The following is an 18,060-nucleotide window of genomic DNA, read 5'->3' on the forward strand; positions in this document are numbered from 1 at the left end:
GAGGCAAAACCATGGAAATCGGAAAAACACAAGACGGGGCATAGAAAAAGGGAATAATCCCTCCTGTGAAGCTGGAGTATTAGGGGAGAATCCAGATGTGTGACTTGAAGATCCCGGGCTATCCTTGATGGCAGAAGCAGGGACAGCCTCCATCTCCCAACTCCTGTTTGGAGCCGGGCGATGACTCCTCTAGTTTAGGCAAGGCAGCTTGAGGGGGTGAAGGTGGGGAGCCCAGCAGGTTGAAGGCTGGGAGTTGCTGGGGAAAGGACTCTGGGTTGGAGAGGAGGCTTGGGGGTTTGGAGGAGAAGCTCTACGTGAGGTCTGAAAAATGAGCAGAGCTTAGTTACCCCCACTTTCTCCCATTCTGCCTTCCTTTTCCTCTCCCCTCTCCCTCACCTCTGGCTAGCCCAAGAGACTGACATGGGGAATGGGCCAGAAGTCTCCCCATGACACCACTGCCTCCTGCTGGGAGGGCTTGGGGTAGTGCTGGTGGCGGCGGGGCGTGGTAGGCAGTTGACAGAAGTTGTGGAAGGCGCTGGTTGAAAGGGATTTTCCCTTCATTCTTCTTCACCTTTCAGAATTTGTTTTTTGTCACTGCCAGCCCTGCTGGGCCCCAAGCCCTGAGCCCACAATGGGGGAGAAACGGAAAAGGAGGGGCACATTTTCCAGCCACACACAGAGGCCATAATTCCTCGGTGGCAGGCATGCGTGGTTAGTCGCCCACAGATCAACAGAGGCGCCTTCCCTCTTCTACTTTAGTGTAGAGGAAAAGTCATTGCTCCGTTTGGAACATTCCTTGTATAGGAGAGAGCAATCAACCATCACCAGCAAGGCTAAGGAAGCAAGAGTCTCAAACTCAATCTGATAAAGTAATGGTAACAATAAAATAGCTAGCATTGGTTAAGGGGATGCTGTGTGGCAGGTACAGAACATTCCTTAGCTCATTTAATCCGCACAGTATGAACAGTACAGATGAAAGCCCTGTGGTCAAGACAACCTGAATTTGAAATCTTCACCCTGTCACTTAGTAACAAAAGCACAGTGCTTGACAAAGGATGAGAACTCAATAAATATGGAAGAAACATTAATCAATTAATTGAGCAATTGGTATTAATAATTTACATGAATTAATATCACAATGTATGTGTGTACACACACACACGCACAATCCCAAAGATCAAGTGCTATCATGACTCTCGTCTTATAAGTGAGAAAATTGAGACCCTTTTACAGCATCTCTCAAGTTTACACAGCTACTAAGTGGCAGAACCTAAATCCAAAATCTGTTGTCAGGACAGAGTTTCCATTTGGCATGGTGAAAAAGTTCTGGAAGTGGATAGTATTGATGGTTGCACGGCATTGTGAATATGCTTTATGTCCTCAAACTGCACACTTACAAATGGCTAAAAACGTAAATTTTATGTTATGGATAGTTTACCATACATACCAAAACCTTCAGTTGTCAGAGCTGGGCTCTTAATCACAGTGCTGTATACAGTGTCTCTCAGTGAACATTAAGTGGCCGCCGTTCATAAGGTCCTCCAGTGTCATAGAACAAGGACTAGATCTGCAGTCAAAAGGCCTCTGTTCACATACCGCATCTGCTTCTTACTCATCATGTTATCACTGAGTGACTAAGACTTGCTCGGGTTTTCTTCGATGGAAAGGGGAACCAAGTTCCATGCAAGCTCCTCTCCAAGGGGTCCCATAGGTTACAGACACACAAGTCCTGGTCATTGCTGACCAACCTTGGAGAGAGGTGGGCAGGCATCTTTGAGCCCCCAGCAAGGAGGGATATTAAGTTTGAACCAGTTTATCCATTCTTTTTTTTTTTCATTATTGAGAGAGAGAGAGGCAGAGGGAGGGCCAGAAGGAGAGAGAGAAAGAATCTCCCCAACACAGACTCCCCACTGAGCTTGGAGCCCGATGCGGGGCTTGATCCCATGACCCTGAGATCATCACCTGAGCTGAAACCAAGAGTTGGATGCTCAACTGACTGAGCCACCCAGGTGTCCCCAGTTTACCCATTCTTAGTTACTCCTTTCACCAGAGTGAAATGTGGGAACTTCTAGAAGGAAGTGAGCCAGTTACTGATAGCGCCGCTGGGGTAGGGCTTCCTTTGAAAGGAGAAGGAAGATGAACTCATTCTGAGATAAACTGTCTTGGTGGGGAGGCGGGGTCACAACTAGATAAAGCAAGTGTTGTCACAGACCACAGAAAACAACGGACACCACAGGCAATTCCAGTAGCTACTCCTCCCACACAAAAGGTGACTCTTTTACACAAAGTTCTTTGGAAAAAAAGCCAAAGTCCTCGTCAGCTTTCCTGGCCCCCCTATGATTTTTCACCATGCTCAGTGGAGAAAAGAGACCCTCATTAGTAACTGAGTCCCCGGACACGCCGTCACACTGTAAGAGAACACGACACATGAGCAAATCCACCCTCTTTCCCATTTTCCAGTCCACAACCCTCTCCATGTCCCTAAAGCTGTCACCAGACTGGGCTGAGCATGTGGCAATACCACCTGCCAGGTGCTGCCCTCTGTCGGAAAGCCGAGCCTCGTCACCAGTGGCAGTGACAGGCTCGGCTGCTTAAAAGTCCTTTGGTGGGTTCATGGTTTGTGGATCATAACACACTTTCCTCATAAAAGCAGTTCAGGGGGCCAGGCTGTCCCCTGAAGTGTATTTGTTGTGAAAGGAGGATGTGCAGAACGTCTTGCCGGGGCACACGTCGGAGTAAGTCTGCTACCCACTCGGTACAGGACACACAGTGCCTAGTAAGCCCAGATGGAGGTACAGAATGCCTCACTCGTTGTCCGGGACCTGGACCTATTAACTAAGGTCAGTGTCCCAGAGAAGTACAGGTGTGTGAACCTAGCTGGGGACATCGGATACCCCTGTTCTGGATTTGTCCCCTTTTAATGCCACTGCCACAGGCTCCTTTCTATGCACCTTGGTTCTCTGAGCCGCTATGTTCTTGATACTCCCACTCTGTCTCTTAGCCACGTCCCTCCACATCTGGAACTCATCCAAGCTCTTGTAAACTCTGTTAGTTCCCCCACAGCCCCACACACTCATCCCCTTGGACTGAGCTGGCCTGATCCCTCCGGCTGGGGAAACCAGAAATCGGCTCTTGGCCACTCAGAAGCCATGTTTATGCTTGGACTTGTGCTTCAGCGCCAGGCAAGGAGGCCGTGGCACTATTCCCGCAGTCATCTTGACCTGGTCCCCTCATCGCCAAAGGTGCCATCACCTTAACAAGAGAACTTGCTGGATGGCTCAGACACAGTAGTGACCGGAAACACGGGGGTTTGAAGGGTCCCAAGGGCATAGCGTCCTCCTAGCTGGCAGGAAGGTCATACGGTGGGATCTTTTCTGCCAGCGGGAATAGGCAGGAGTGACGCTGGCACGAGGTAGAATATGCTCGAGTTCTTCAGATTTCTGAACTACCTGCCGAAAGATTCCATGGCTCCATCTGGCTAAGGGATAATCAAGTCTGCAGGAAACGGGATTCGGGATTCGTTTTCCTTCCTGAAGCAGGAGGTGCCGCAGGTGGTATGAAATGAACTGGCAGCCCCATTCTTCCAAGTCCCAAAGGGATCGACGTGCAATGAATTTTCCGGATCAGCTGAGCCCAGGGGCCTCTGGGAACGAACAGATTTTACCTGAAGCTGAACGCCAGCCGCCCCCACCCCTTGCTGGCCCCCACAGCAGACGCTGCCATCGAGGCCCAGGGGAGGACAGAATTTAAGTAGTTGGCTGCCCCCTGGTGTCTGCAGGCCGCAATGACAGGAGGCTGGACAGTAAAGATTACGAGGTCCGGAAGCAGGGCTGTAAGGGTTGCAGGCCTTAAGGGGCCAAGCTGAGGGAGGGGTGTGAGACTGAAATATTGCCTGTCCTCTCCCTCACCAAGGCTTGTGCCCCACACAGGGCTGCATCCGCCAGGGGGCTGACCTCTTCTTCGAATTTGCCCAAAGGAGCCATCTTTTTCTAATCCTCATTTAGAAATCTCCATGGTGTTTGAGAGTAGTAGGACACGTTAAAACGCCTTAAAGAGCAGAATAAACATTGGATAGGGAGAAGTGTGCAGATGGCAATGGTAATTCAATATTGAATAACTTTGCTAAAATAACATGGGATTTCCTTTTCTGAAGATGTCCAGACTAGGGTATTTTCCTTATAAAATAAAGGTATACGTGACTATTTATAAACATTATCTCTTAGACATAGTGCTGCAAAGTATCTTATTGATAACTGGATGGAAGTCCTTGTAATAAATTGTTTTTCAACAACAACAGCAAAAAAGAGATTCCTAGGTTCTAAAGATACCATATAGGCTACCACAAGCCCAATACCACAGGCCACGCAGTCCAGAATGCACTCAGCCTAGGGGAGCACCATTTTTAATTTTGCAAATTCAGGTGTCTTAATAACAGCTTGGAGATGGGACACCTAGCCTCAGTCAGTGAAGCATCTGCCTTGGGTTCAGGTCCTGATCCCAGAGTCCTGGGATCAAGTCCCACATCGGGCTCCTTGCTCAGTGGAAAGCCTGCTTCTCCCTCTGCCTGCCACTCTCCCTGCTTGTGTTCTCTCGCTCTCTCTCTCTGACAAATAAAGAAGTAAAATAAAATAAAATAGTTCAGGGTGTGTGTGGAATGCACGAAGAGGAAAGAAAATGTCTAAGCCTTGTTCTACACCCTGGGTATACTCAGGAGCCTAGGGAAATCTCATGCTCCAAGCTTTAGTCCATCACCTCTCCTATACATCTGACTGAAGCCCACTTTTGCATGAGTGGACACCAGCGGGTGCCTGGACACCAGCGGGTGCCTTATTAGAGCACTGGCGATTCTGAGCCTATAACCCCTACTGGCAACAATTGGCTAGAGCTAAATGGGGCAACTTCTTTGATACAGGTCACACGTTCTCCGGTCAATTAAGGCTGTTTCACTATTTTGCCAGCCTGCCTCCTATAGACATGTGAATTCATGATCCCAGTCTCCTAGATCAGGAAAAGCAAAGAATGTGGAAAGCGCACCTTGGCAAGAGTATATACACATAATCATATGTGGCAGACTGCCCATTAAAATCTATTCTCTTCTTCTGTGATGTTAGAATTGTAGCTGTGACATGGCTCCACACCTAGGAATTCCTGTTCCCAGCCCTAAAACCCTTTGCAATTATAGCAGTGGTCTGACTGAGTTGTCGCCAATGGCAAATAAACAGAAGCAATGAGTACAGCTTCCAGGTCTGGCCTATAAAATCTTGCCAAGGGCTTCTCTGTGATCTTTCCCCTCCCATGAGCTGATTCACACAGGGACACCTGACCTGGCTGTGACTCTCCTGCTAGGGCCAAAGTTCAAGGGGGGTGATGGAGAAATGGAACAGATTGAACTTGTATCTCTGAGTGACCACATGGAGCAGAGTTCCCAGAAACTTGAACTACTCTCCCTCATTGTTATTGGAGAGAGAGACTAATTTCTTGAGGCCACTAAACTATTGTTGGATCTTTTTTTAAAGGAGTCGAGACTTATCCTAATTAACAGAGCCATCAGTGAAAGGACCTTTGTCTTCTGTATGAATTACTGAACAGAGTAGTAGTCATTCAGGCAGACATTTTGGTATATATTGCCTAATCTGGACTCAAATCAACCTGGACTAAGTCTGACAGAACCATTTCTGGGCCATTTGGGAAAAAAAATGTCCAAGTGTGCAAGTGAAATTTCTTAAAAAGACAAGCATGGTGCCAAACAAGGTCCTAGGCTTGGAGGCTTTCAGGATGATTAAAGTTGTCTGGCAATTCTCAGGTTTTCCAGAAACTGTCCCACTGATTCGTGCTGTCTTTCTCACCCAGATAACACTAATAACTCATCTGAAAAGAAGGAAGCCATTTGCCTACTGACCAGTTATCACATTCTAGCTTCCAAAAAGACTCCTCACCTATACTCCAGTCTTGGTGAATCTCAACCCAGCTAGAACCTACACCCTCAAAACCAAAACCTAATATATGCCATCCTGCTCAAGGAAGATACATGACTGCCATCTTTATGCCTGTCTCCAGAAAGTTGGTGCTAGTCAAAGCCAATTTCCCAGTGGAAATGAGAGTCAGTGACCAGCTACCCCTTCGAGGTCTTGGAGCCCAGCTATCAGGAGCCCAACACCTCTTGTCTATAGATCATCTATCTTAGGGAAACCAAGGCAGACCCTAAAACTCAGCCCATGCAGGAGAGTTAGATCACCCACTTCAAGTAGTTTTATTGTTCTTTCCCATACATAGCAGGAAGACCAAGCTACTGAGAAGACATAGTAATTGAAAAGCTGAAATAACAGACAGTAGAATAAGCCCATTCTGGGAAATCCTCTGGACTGAGAACTTCATAGCCATCCATCCAGCTATGAACTTCTGTCCACTCTACCTCAAAAACATATCCTGAATCCATCCACTTCTTTCCATCTTCACTCATTTCCAATCCAAGCTACCAGAGTCTCTTGCTACAATGGTAGAAAGAAAAGAAGAAAGACTGGTCTACCACAGTGATCTCCAACCTGGTCTCCGTGTCTCTACTCTTTCCTCTCTACACAGTAACTACAATGATTTGTTCAAATATAAATCAATTCATATGTCTCCCTTCCAATGGCTTCCATTAAGTTTTTATCCACTAAGTTCCAGAAATACTGGTCTTTTAATTCTTTTTAAGATTTAAAAAAAGATTTATTTATTTTAGAGAGAGAGAAGGAGAGAGAGGGCATGCAGAGGGGCAGAGGGAGAGGGAGAAGGAGAGAAGCAGACCCTCTGCTGAGCATGGAGCCCAATGCAGGCTCCATCTCACGACCCATGAGATCATGACCTGAGCCGAAACCTAATCAGATGCTCAACTGACTGGGCCACACAGGTGCCCCAGGAAATGTTGACCTTTTTTTTTTTTTAAATAAACTTTTTATTGAGATAATTGCAGAATCACATGCAGTTTTAAAAAATAATAGAGATCCCTGTATACTTTGCCCAGTTTCCCCCCATGGTAACATTTTGCAAACTATAATATCATGATGAGTTTACTAACATTGATACAATCCACTTATATTATTCAAATTTCTCTAGTTTTACTTGTATTTGCATGTGTGCATGTGTGTGTGTTTAGTTACCTGTGCAAGTTCATGCATGTATCCACCACCACAGTCAGTCAAGAGGCTGAACAGTGCCATTATTACAAGGATCCCTCGTATTCCAGTTTTATGATCATACTCACTTTCCTTTCTTTGCCACCTCCTTAACCCTGGGAAACCACTAATCTCTGTTTCTATAATTTTGTCTTTTCAAAAAAACATTTACATGGAATCATCCACCATGTTATTTCTGGGGATTGGCTCTTTCCATTCAGCCTGACTTTCCGGAGATTTATCCAGGCTGTGGCATGCATCCGTGATTTGTTCCTTTTTAGTGCCAAGTTGTATTCCATGGCATGGATGTGCCTCAGTGTCTCCACTGAACCCTCAAAGGGCATTTGTGTTATTTCTAAACAGTCATGGATGGGTCCTGGGTAAGTAGAAGTTTTCATTTCTCTGGGATAAATGCTTAACAGGTGCAATTGCTAGGTCCTATTATAAGAACATGTTTAGTTTTTAAAGAAATTGCCGATTTGTTTTCTAGAGTATTCCCACCAGCAGTGTTAGAAAATCCAAACTCTTCCCGGGAATTACTAGAACTTGGATAATCTTGCCTCCGCTTAGCTCAGGCCTGAAAGCAGCACGTATCACTTCCATTCACTTGCCATTGGTGGAAACTAAGTCACACCACTGTTCTCATTGCAAAAGAATTTAGGGCTAGGAAAGGGAGTTCTTAGCTGGACAGCCATGTTGCAGGCACAATTCTATTATTATAGAGGAAGGTGCGAATAGGTTTTGATGAGCAGTCTTTGCCACACATGACTAGGTTCTTTCACTTTTCTTTCTTTTTTTGTTTTTGCCTGTTTGTTTTAGAGAGTGGGGGGAGGGGCAAAGGGAGAGGGACAGAGAGAATCTTAACCAGGCTCCACACCGCGAACAAATTCCGGAGTGGGCTGTCTCAAGCTCATGACACTGAGATCATGACCTGAGCCGAAATCCAGAGTCAGATGCTTAACTGACTGAGCCCCCCACGCGCCCCTCTCCACCTTCCCTTCTTTTAATTACCACTTTCTTCAGTATCAGATAGTATAATAATTTTTGTTTAACCACCATATATGATTTGTAAAACTCACAAGGAAAAGGATAATCAGTTATATGCACCCTTATGTCTGCTCTAGTTGCTGTTTCTTCTTCCTGATGCTCCAAGATTCCTTCTTTTATAATCTTTTTCTGTTTAAAGAACTTTTTTAAACCATTGTTTAAGAGTAGGTCTGCCAGTGAAACATTATTTTACCTATCTCTCATCTGAAATTGCTTTCATGTCTCCTTTATTCTTGAAGAACATTTTTGCCCATATAGAATTCGCAGTTGACATTTTTCTCTCTCAGCACTTGAAAAATGTATTGTCCCTTCATTCCTGTCCTCATGGTTTCATTTGGAAATCTGATGTAATTTTGAACTGGTGTTCATTGTTTTTTCCTGGCTGCTTTCAAGATTTCTCCTTTGCCTTTAGTTTCAAAAGTTTAATGAGTGTGTGTCTTGGCATGGATTATTTTGGGTGTATCCTGTTTGGGATTTACTCAGCTTCTTGAATCTGTACATTTGAATCTTTTGCTAAATTTGGGAAGTTTTCAGTCATTGTATTTTCTTTCAGCCCCACTCTCTTCTTTTCTCCTTCTGAGACTCTGATAATATGAATGTTAGAACTTTTGGTATTGTCCTACAGGTCCCTGAGGATCTGCTTACATTTTTTTCAGCCTGTGTTTTCTCTGTTATTCAAAATGGGGAAATGCTATTGATCTGTCTTCAGATTCATTGACTCCATCCTCTGTCATATCTACTCTGCTATTGAATCTATTCAGTGAGTTTTTCATTTCTGCTACATGTTTTTCAGTTCTATAATTTCCATTGGACTCTTTTTGTGACTTCTCTTTCTTTGCTATGCTTTTCTCCTTTTCATTTGTTTCATTTGTTTCAAGCATTTTTATGCTGGTTGCTCTAAAGATAATTCCAACATCTGATTAATCTCAGTGTTGTCAGTTAATTGTCTTTTCTAATTCAAGTTATGGTTTTCTTAGCTCTTGGTATGATAGGCGACTTTCAATGACATCCTGAACATCCTGTCTACTATGTTGGGAGACTCTGGGTCTTCTCTAAGTTTTTTTAATTTTCCAAGCAGTTACCCTGTTTAGGTGTAGCACAGCGGTCTTAGCCTACTTTTGTGGGCTGTGTTTCCAGTGGTAGTTTAATTTTAAAACTTAGTGTAATTTTCTATGAATCTATGAAGTCAGCACCAGGGAGGTGCAGTTGAAGTAATAAAGCATGCATGCTATGAGTAGAGCAGCAGCAATGAATGTAGAAATGTCCAAGCAGGTGAACCAACACCTCCAAGAAAGAAGGGAAATTGGAGAGTCATGGAAGGACTGGCAAGAGAAAGATAAGTTTCTAGCCTTAGGAACTGAGACACAGGGCAGGGCAGGTAAGAAAACATAGGCTTAAGTATCAGGGTGTACTTGTATTAAGAACAAAGACCAGGTACTAGAGACAAGGTGAAAAGTTAACTTCCAAGTAGCTAAGAAAGCTCCTTATCTAATGCCCTTCATCTGCCCGCGCTATTGGTCTGGGACAAAAGGTACCAGTGAGTAGGAAGTGTGGAAAGAGGAAGACTGTGCAAGAAAGGCCACAGTGTCATGATTAAGAGGATGGGCCAGAAAGCCAGAAAGAGGTCTTCAATGAATTGCTGAGGCTCTCTGAGCCTCCATTTCTGCAAAGAAGTTAATAATCACGTCAATCTGTAGGCCAAAGTTACGGGTTAAATGAGATCCTCCGTGGATAGAATTGAGCCTAGTGCCTAACACATGGTAAGTGTCCAGGAAGTGTGAGCTAATGTTCTTACCCCTCACCTAACACTGACCTTGAATCATGCAAGCCCCTTCTCAGTAGTTCCTAATTAGTGACAATGAAAACAGGAAACTTCATGGTTGTTTAGAAGTTATAAAATATCATTCTCAGCAAAGTGCTCATTAATATGCTTGCCACCATTTCTTACAGACAGCACCAGAGGCTGAGATTTATTGAATGTGAACAATTTAAAATAATGATTTCTGTAAGCATACACAGAGCCAGCTTTCAATTACTCACTCTAATGGAGAAGATCAGAGTCATGAGTAATCCAAAACTGTGCTGGATCCAAAGTTAACTCTCTTTGGCTTGGGAATGGACTGGATGACCTTCTTTGCAGCACACCTACCTTTTGGATTCTTTCCTGCTTTGGCTAAAAATAAAATGAATTTACATTCTCTAGGCACACTAGCTGGCATCAAGTAAAAGTGCACATAAATGTTCTTGGGGGAAAGGGGAAGCTAAGGGGCACCTGTGTGGCTCAGTTGGTTAAGCGTTTGTCTTCAGCTCAGGTCATGATCCCAGGGTCCTGGGATCGAGCCCCATGTTGGGCTCCCTGCTCAGTGGGGAGCCTGCTTCTCCCTCTGCCTGCCACTCCCCCTGCTTGTGCTCTCTGTCAAATAAATAAATAAAATTTATAAAATTAAAAAAAAAAGAAAGAAAAGGGGAAGCTGAGATCATGATATTAAATTTGTTGTGGTGAGGAAAGGATTCACTATACATTTTTGTTGGTGGTTCTCAAGATTTAAAGGAGATAAAATCACACGGGGGGAACTTGTAATTAAAAATACACATTCACAGTCCAACCCTCGAAATTTTGTTTCAATAGCTCTTGGCTGGAGTTTTGAACTCTGCTTTTCTTTTTTATATATTGTGGAAAAACTACATAACATTAAGTTTACCATCTTAACCATTTCATGTGTATAGTTCAGTAGTGTTAAGTATATTCACACTGTTGTGTAATAGATCTCAAGAACTTTTTCACTTTGCAAAACTGAAACTCTTTACCCATGAAACATTAGTTCCCTCCTCTCTTGTCTTTCCCCAGCCCTTGGCAACCACCTTTCTGTTTTCTAGTTCTATGATTCTGACCACTTTAGATACTGCATACGAGTGGAATCATACATTTGTTCTTTTTTTAAAAAAAAAAAGATTTTATTCACCTATTTGACAAACAGAGAGGCAGAGAGGCAGGCAGAGAGAGAGGGGGGAAGCAGGCTCCCTGCCCAGCAGAGAGCCCGATACAGGACTTGATCCCAGGACCCTGGAATCATGACCTGAGCCGAAGGCAGACCCTTTAACCCACTGAGCCACCCAGGCACCCCATACATTTGTTCTTTCGTAACTGGTTTATTTGACTTTGAATAATGTCCTTGCGTTTAACCCATGTTATAGATGTGACAAGATTTCCTTCCTTTTTAAAAAAAAAAAAACTATTTATTTATTTATTTTGGTGGGGTTGGGGAGAGAGGCAGAGGCAGAAGCAAAGAGAGTCTTAATCAGACTCCACGATGAGTGTTGAGATCCATGCAGTACTTGACCTCACGACACTGAGATCACAACCTGAATGGAAACCAGGAGTTGGCTGCTTAACTGACTGTGCCACCCAGGTGCCCCAAGATTTCCTTCCTTTTTAAGGCAGAATAATATTCCAGTATGTGTAGAGACCTATAGACTACGTTTTCTTTATCCATTCATCCATCAATGGATGTGCTTCTTCTTCTTCTTCTTCTTCTTCTTCTTCTTCTTCTTCTTCTTCTTCTTCTTCTTTGGATGTACTTTTCTAGAAAACACTTTCAGTAATTGTTATGGCTGGATCTTTCATACCCCACTGTGGGAATCATGGTGTAGACCATAAACTTTAAGCTTGGAAAGACCTTTACATGAGAATCAGGTATCATGCTCCATTTTATAGGTAAACAAGCTGAGGTCCAGAGAAGAGAACTGATCTGTTCAGTGCCACAGAATTAATGCTAGAATAGATGTGGGACTCAGTTCTGGCTCCTCATATAATGTAGGTGATAATGGAGGTTTCTGAGGAAGAGAGGAGAGAGAAGGTCAGATAAAGGACCTAATATTGGACCTTGGTGTGCATTCACATTAGGTGGGGTGACAGAACACAAGAATCAAGAAAATGATTAGAGTGAATTTCTTAGATCTTGGCTGATCTATTCAGAACCTTCTAGCCCAGCAGTTCTCAAACTTCCATGCATCTAGGTCAATTTGGGCACTTGTTTAAAGCATAGACCCTCATAAAAAGTACAGAAAAGGGACTATAGTCAATAATATTGTAATAACTTTCTATGGAGGCAGATGGTAACTACACTTACCCTGGCAAGCATTTTATAATGTATAGAAGTATCAAATCATTATGTTGTATACCTAAAACTAATATAAAATTTTATGTCAACTATCTGTCAATAAAAAAAAAAGTGTAGACCTCCAAACACTTTGATTTAGTAGGTCTTAGTTGGGGCTCCAGTTCCTGTTTTTTTTTTAGAGAGAGATTTTATTTCTTTATTTGACAAACAGAGAGAAAGAGAGAGAGCACATACAGGGAGAAGTGCAGGCAGAGTGAGAGGGAGAAGCAGACTCCCCGCTGAGCCTGACATGGGGTTCGATTTCAGGACCCTGGAATCATAATCTGAGCCTAAGGCAGATACTTAACCGACTGAGCTGCCCAGGTGTCCCTTTGATTTATTTTTTTAAGTAGGCACCTCAAGTGGCTTAGAATCTAATAGATGGAAAATTACACTTGGTAAAAACACTTGTCTAACCTTTTGTTAGTTGTTTGTTGCCAAAGTTTGTTGCCAAAACATTTTAAGGAAATATCAAGATCTTTGATAGTTCCAGACTTCCCTTACTGAATGGCTTGGGAGCTGGAGTGGAGTCTGACAGCCTATAAGGGGCTCTGAATGATCTGTTTGAATAGGACCAGCATGGGATGTTGCTTAAGGATGTGGGATTCAGGGCTGCGCTGGTCTGGGTTAAAATCCTGCCAGCACCACTTGCTAGCTAAGTCATCTCAGGCGAGCTTTAAGTTTTTTTGCCTTTGTGCCTGATCTATAAAGTGGGAATAATGATAGTATTTGCCCCATAAGGTTGTTTTGAATGTGGTACATAAATAAAGAGCTTTTAGCAACCACTTAAACGCAGCTTAAATTCCTGCTCTTTTCAGGGTTGTTTGGAGAGCAGGTCCTTTGCTCAGGATCAATTTACTGAAGTTTCTAAGGGAGCTAGAGTGGCCAACATTTCCCGGGAATGCACGAGTTTTGGTGCTAAAACCAAGACCGTCCTGGGAAAACTGGGATGGTTGGTCACTCTAGTGGCAGAACATTTTTTGAAGCTCTTCGAGTACTCATTTACATACATTATTTTTATTGGTAAACAGTAGCTAGCTCTAAGCCTCAGAGGCTTTATTAATTCAATAAGCAATACTTGCTGAAAGTTATCTGAGAATTTACGTATCTATTAGCTGCTCCAGCTACAATTCCTACCTTGCTGGACCTGGAGAGAAGGGCATGGGAGGGAGTGTATATCTAGGTTTCCTGGAATTCCCTATATTTGGAATGTGCCCAGCTATAATGTCTCTATTTCTTGATTAGGTGATATATTTCTTTTAGTAAAAACACAGGTATGTATTAACAGTCTGGACTAGTCTTAAGATGCTATTTGGTGGTGCAATGAATGTTAGGTGGATGAAGAAGTGACTACCAATGAAGACGGTTTGACTTGGGTGTTTTGGAGACTTTATTTATGAAATGGAGAGATACAATTTGGAAGTCATCTCCTTCTCAGACAGCAATTTCCTCCCTTGTGCATCACTAATTCTCTCTTAATGTGGCTTCCCAGAATACAAGTATGATACCAGTCACTTACGTTGTCCTGGTGAAGAGGCCCTTGGGATGTCCGTAAAGAGCATTTGTGGAATTTCTGAATACGGCCATAAGTCATCCGAGTTGCATATACATAAACACAAACATATGCGTATACATACATAGTATATCCATCAACAATGCCAAGCTAAAGTCATCCATCACCTCTAACTATGTTCCGGGTGGGACGTGAACTTGGCTGAACACACATTTTTGTAGGGTAGTGCTTTGGGCCTGTTAGGGCGGCTGAGGGTTGAACCCCCTTTTCTTTTATTTTTTCTTTTATTTTTTTTATACCAAAAGTACATATTTATTATTATTAGTTAACCTACAACATAGTAATACCTGGCATTTATGTGACTGAAGCAATTTATTTATCCAAAAATTAGGGATGCGTTGAATGTGTATTCAAATAGATATCATTAACAAAGGACTTTGTATTTTTCAGAATACAGTTAACGTACAGATATTTTTAAATAATTTTTAAAATTTATTTTCAGCGTAACAGTATTCATTGTTTTTGTGGTCCATATACACTATGGAGTATTATGCCTCCATCAGAAAGGCTGAATACCCAACTTTTGTAGCAACATGGACGGGACTGGAAGAGATTATGCTGAGTGAAATAAGTCAAGCAGAGAGAGTCAATTATCATATGGTTTCACTTATTTGTGGAGCATAACAAATAGCATGGAGGACAAGGGGAGTTAGAGAGGAGAGGGGAGTTGAGGGAAATTGGAAAGGGAGGTGAACCATGAGAGACTATGGACTCTGAAAAACAATCTGAGGGTTTTGAAGGGACGGGAGGTGGGAGATTGGGGGAACCAGATGGTGGGTATTGGAGAGGGTACGGATTGCATGGAACCCCCTTTTCTTTTTAAAGATCCACCTTACTTCCTCCGACCAGAAGGATTTGCCATTTTCCATTCACCACTAGATGGCCCATCATTCAAAAAAATCCTTCATTCAGAAAAGGTCTATTGATCAAGTTTTCCACAATCATTTGAGTATTGCTTTCATGAGTTTCAGCCCTGTCATAGCTTATTACTATATGCGCTTTTGTTTTGTTTTGTTTCATCCTTAAGATTTTTATTTATTAACTATTTATTTGACAGAAAGAGCAGGAGCACAAGCAGGGGTAGCAGCAGGCAGAGGAAGAAGCAGCAGTGGGCTCCCCACGGAGGAAGGAGTCCGATGCAGGGCTGAATCCCAAACCCCTAGGATACCAGGCCCCCAGGATCATGACCTGAGCCGAAGGCAGATGCTTAACCCACTAAGCCATCTGGGTGCCCCTACCATATACTCTTTTGAATATATTTTTTGTAACTGGCTTAATTTTTAACTTACATATGCCTATTTTAGAAGTAAACTGGAAGATGGTGGGGCAGGGGGGAAGAAAGAGGCATACATAGATGAAAAACACAATGGCCCCAGAAAGAAAGAGCTGCAGCAAAGACTGATGGGAAGAAATCTTGGGTCTGGAGGTGGTGATCCAGGAGACAAGGGACCAAGACCAGTCGACAGCAGAAAGATGGAGGAGGCAGATGAGTAACAAGGGATCTCAAAACTGTGAGGGGAAAGCTGGACAAAAGACAGTGAGGGGAAGGCATAGAATCTTGGGATGAGGAGGATGTGAGGCTGGTATAGAAACGTTGGCATAGGGTGCCTGGGTGGCTCAGTCATTAAGCGCCTGCTTTGGCTCAGGTCATGATCCCAGGGTCCTGGGGTTGAGCCTCATATTGGGCTCCTTGCTCAGTGGGAAGCCTGCTTCTCCCTCTCCCACTCCCCCTGCTTATGTTGCCTCTCTCACTGTGTCTCTCTCTATCAAATAAATAACTAAAATCTTTAAAAAAGAAAAAAAAAGAAATGCCAGCATAAGAAGTTTGCATAAGATGAGGCTGCTGCTGAGTTAGGCAAGCCAGATGCTGAAAGAAAGGTGGAGCTCAAGGGAAAAGTATGGGCGTGCGATCTGAGGGCTTGGGGAAGATTATGATGTGCATCATTCTTGGCCACTTACCCAGTTTCCATGATGGCTCCCTTCCTTCTTTCCCTTGGGGGAACATTGGGAAACACTGTTCAGTAACAAAACCCCAGACTGTGGCCCAATAGACCACAGACTTATCATGCCTTACCTGTACACCTTGTGACCATGCGTGTTTGAGAATATACAGAATTGTTGGGATTTTAGAAAGGTAACGCGAGTACATGCTAGATCTTAGATAACATACCCAGTGTTGTCCGGGGCAATGCCCCATAATTGAACATGTTAATATTTCTGTAGCTAAACGCATGATCTGTCACACTTAGTGGAATAGACGAAGACTAGGAAATAGCCTCAGGTCAGTTCAGATTAGGTTTTGGCACCGAAGGAATTTTAATGCCAAGCTTAAAGCAAAACAAAACAAGACACCCTCTTGATTTGGCATCTTTCAGATTGCACACACTGCTTATGTCTTGATTTTGAAGCTGGGTCATGGGTACTTGGGAGCTTGTCATGTTACTGCTTATACCTTTTTGTATGTGTAAAATAATAATTTTTTTAAGTAGACTTCATGCCCAGCATGGAGCCCAGCACAGGGCTCAAACCCACGACCCTGAGATCCTGAGATCGAGACCTCAGCTGAGAACAAGAGTCGGACCTGTCACCGACTAAACCCAACCAGGTACTTCTGTGTAAAATATTAACTTTTAAAACCTTTGAATGACATAGGTTCACGTATGTTCTGAGAGAGCACATGACATGGTCCTCCATTCACAGCAGGTTTGCTAAATACTTGTTGAATGGAATCAACTTGATCTAGCCTTCCCAGCCTCATTGTTTGTTGTCCTTGCCTTACAAAAAGCAACAGATGCTCTGCTGGTTAGGGAGGTTAGTCTGGCTGTGAATATAAATAAGAATTAAGCTGGAACAAAGACTGGCCCTAGGAAAAATTCATTTGTTCTTCTATTCATTAATTTGACAAATATTTATCATGGACTACTATGAGTCCAGCACCACACCAGAAGCAGAAAAGTCATTGGAGGCACCATGTAAACAGAATTTCGTCCCTACCATTGAGAAATTCATGGTCTGGTGGGACGGATGAGCCACTCATATCTGCCTGTGATTTAATGGGCTGAGTGAGAGACACTGAGGTCAATGACAGCTCTAAGCAGATGTACCCTCTGCCTGGTGTATGGACACCTGTGTGTCTTAATAGAAGAGCTGTGATTTGCAGTTTCCATGCTGCTACGGTTCAAAATGGCAAAGTGCTCCTGGTGCTTGCCGACCTGTGGGGGTTCATGTCTTCCCAAATTCAGGGTTCCAAGGTACCCAAAGCTTCCTCTGAACCCAAGAAGGAGAGCAATGGAAGCCCGTGGTTGGGGCCTTCCAGTGCTTAATGAGCATCATCTTAGGACCCCCTGAGGTAATGATGACCTGATGACCCATGGTCTCCTGGATGATAATCTGAAACACCCCTGACCTTATCGTCCCTGCACTAGACAGTCCTGCCCCGACAACCCGCACAAGAAAATGCCTTCAAAAGTCTCCATTCCTCAGAGAAGAGTTTTTCCTGGAACCAGAGGCAACCAAGGTTTTCCAATAACAAGATCTTGGTTTACTTTTTGCTTGATCCTGGCCTGACTCATCTCAGCCTGTGTATAGACTGTGATGTGGGCCACAGAGATTCTTAACTGGGGATAATAAAGAAGCTGACATAGGTAAAGTGCTTAACATAGTACTTGGCACATAGTAAGCCCTGTAGCATTGTATCTACCTCATAGGATTGGTGTCAGAATTCAATCAGATTTCCCATGTAAAGGGCTCAGCACGCAAAAAATAATGGCATCTATGACAATGGTGCTAATATGGTAATGATGCTAATATGATAATCATCCTGGTCAGGGAATGCCCCAGTCCAGTGAATTCCACCCCATAATCTACATCTCTAAGAAGCTGATCCTCGCGAGGTCAAAGCTTGGCTTTGGAAGAGGAGCTGGGACTCAACAAGGTCTGTAATTCCCATGACGGTGAACTCAGATCCTAGAGAAAGAGGCTGGGACCCCTGTCTCTCCACTCCAAAAACATAACTGTCACAGAGATTACTAATGACCGCTTCCTTGGTAATTTTGATTGACCGTTTTCAGCCCTTATCTCTTGTAACATTTTTCTGTCAGCAGGCAACAGTGGCATGGTCAAGTCT

Source organism: Lontra canadensis, unplaced genomic scaffold (assembly GCF_010015895.1).
Source record: "Lontra canadensis isolate GAN:19392208 unplaced genomic scaffold, GSC_riverotter_1.0 scaffold96, whole genome shotgun sequence".
NCBI classification, from domain to species: domain Eukaryota; kingdom Metazoa; phylum Chordata; class Mammalia; order Carnivora; family Mustelidae; genus Lontra; species Lontra canadensis.